This window comes from Arachis hypogaea, chromosome 3, assembly GCF_003086295.3.
Source record: "Arachis hypogaea cultivar Tifrunner chromosome 3, arahy.Tifrunner.gnm2.J5K5, whole genome shotgun sequence".
In the NCBI taxonomy this organism is placed as follows: domain Eukaryota; kingdom Viridiplantae; phylum Streptophyta; class Magnoliopsida; order Fabales; family Fabaceae; genus Arachis; species Arachis hypogaea.
In genome coordinates this window covers 29,477,927-29,480,429 of record NC_092038.1, presented here as the reverse complement: position 1 = coordinate 29,480,429, position 2,503 = coordinate 29,477,927, and the positions used below count along the sequence as shown (strand labels likewise).

The window sequence follows — 2,503 nt, the reverse complement described above, 5'->3', positions numbered from 1 at the left end:
GGCTGTTGATAAATCTTGAAAAAACCTTGATTTATGAAGAGTGTTAGGAAGTTTAAAGTGACAGAAGATTGCTACTACCTAACATGAGTAATTTGCCATGGTGGAGCTGGTGTTTCCATAAGTTCTTTTCTTATTGACTCGTTAGAATTTCCATTTCTGATAGTCAATAACAAAAGTAGAATTTCTATTCTGAAAATTTTGTCTCTGGTCTCAATTTTTCATATAGTTTCTTTTGGAATTTGTCTTCTCTCATATATAGTGCTAACTTAATTATATGTATTTAATGCTTTCATTGTAAAGATGTCATCATTAACTTGCTTGGGCATTTCTTGACAACCAATATGCGACTTGTGTACATCTTCGGGATGATAAGCAGTTTTTTCTAGATCATCCTGGTGCAGCGCCTATCACCACAGTGCAGGTACTTCCTAGCTTTCATTGCTTCCATTACCAATATCCATTGCTATCGCTTTGTGTCTTATTTCATTGTCTTTTAGCCTTCAGTTGGTGTTCATAAGAGAGACCATCTGCTTACTTTATACATTAGTGATCTGATTTTCTCTCTTTGTTGAAGGGTGAGGAACTGAGAAAACTTATCGGTGCTCTAGTTTACATCGAATGTAGTTCAAAAACACAGCAGGTACATATATGTTCTCTGCATCTATAAAAGTTCCAAAGGTTAGATAATATCACGTCCCTAATGATATCTGCCTTTGAATACAGAATGTGAAGGCTGTTTTTGATGCGGCCATCAAAGTAGTTCTCCAGCCTCCAAAGCAGAAGAAAAAGAAGAGAAAGGGTCAAAAAACCTGTTCCATATTGTGATCTTCTCAGTTCTAAATTGGTAGTTGGCAGAGGATGACATGACTGTAGCCATTTCTTGGTAGTCTTTGCCATTCTATATCTTTGCTGCATAACACATGATGGTGTTGGTGTTCCGGAAACATTACTGAACCAAATGTTCGGACGAGAGGGACAAGAATCCGAGGAGGGTATTAGTCTGCTCATCAGCAGAAAGTTGCTGAAGCTGATGAATGGAGACGTGCGGTATCTGAGGGATGTTGGCAAATCATCTTTCATCTTAACAGTTGAACTGGCTGCTTCCCAGATATTGATTGCTTAAAGTTATAGGAAAATAAATACTTTGAGTTTTTGTACATCATAGAGACTGACATAGATTAGTTGAGACAAATTTGTACAGAAGGCTCTTTCTTTTCATTTTGAAGATTGTCCATTTTGGTCTCTTCCTTGTATCATTCCTTTGAAAGTGTAAAAATAGCACATGAATGAAAGAAAGTTATTGCATTCATTTTTGAACACATAGACTGCTCATAATTTCAGAATGCAGGAAAAAAAATGTGAAGGGAACATTTAATTATCCAAACTTGAATCCAATTTTGATTTGCTGCATAAATAAGAGATGATTCAGAAAATTTAACCATATATTGAGTAAAATTGCAGTTGGCCTTGGATGAAAATAGAACTTAAATCAGTTAAATGTAAGACTGATCTTTGCTTTTTGAAAATGTTAAGGCATTGCTAAAACATCAATAAAGAAATAAGAGAACAGACATATAAATAAATAAGCCATACATCCCATGTTAGAAATTTCTTTAGCTATAAAGGAGATGTTATCAGTTGAAATTTACTCTTTGTTAGTGTAAAATTGCATTGGCAGGTGGTGGAATCAGCTTCTTGTGTATCATTGGTGCCATGAATTAAAGTTTTCTATAATTCTATCCCTTTTTTCTATATTAAAATCTTATAATTTTTTAGACTTGAGAATTAGTGCAACCTATGAGAACAAATGAACAATGAAGTATGGTTTACCTTACACCAGGCAGAATTGTTACTACTAGATACTGCATATGGTTCCCTTTGAAGAGGTAAGATAAAATATTTAAAAAAGAAAAAAAATGAAATACTATGAAAATTAATCTCTTATTCCTCTTGTCTAGTACTTTTTAGCATATAATATCAGTATTTAAAACAAATTATGAAGACTATGAAATTTCCTTTTGCAGTCTCAATTCATAAGTACTGTTGTTTGGTGGTGTCTGGTGTGTAAAATATAAAATTGTGATTTTTGTTTACAGAAAGAAAAATGGAGTATTTTGCTTGCTGACTTTAATTCCAAAATTATGGCTTGGAAAATATTACAAGAGTGTTACTTACCTCTATGATCAACATTGACAATGAAAACAAATTAATGTATACATCAAACAAATCTGCATGATTCATAACGTATTATCAACTATATTCGATATGATATCTTTACATCCATAACAGATGCCAGACCTTAAGATGGATTTTTAGCAACTTCTTCGGTGTAGCCACTTGCAACAATGTTTTTTATTGCACTCTTAAAAATGGTGTCCAAATTGCTCAAGAGAAGTTCTTCCAATTGCACTTCTGTGAGATTACTCCAATCAGCATCACTCAATTCATCCACCTCATGCTCCTCCTTGGGTTGGCTAATCCCAACTTCTGAAGAAACCACAGG

General features: G+C 33.9%; 1 non-coding gene across 1 annotated transcript; it reads left to right on the top strand.

Moving 5' to 3' along the window:
• The first annotated feature begins 356 nt into the window (after positions 1 to 356).
• LOC112770085 (uncharacterized) lies at positions 357 to 1,051 on the top strand. The gene is made up of 3 exons (XR_011879699.1): positions 357 to 421; positions 575 to 640; positions 724 to 1,051. It is a non-coding gene; the product is annotated as an uncharacterized protein (transcript).
• Positions 1,052 to 2,503: the final 1,452 nt, after the last annotated feature.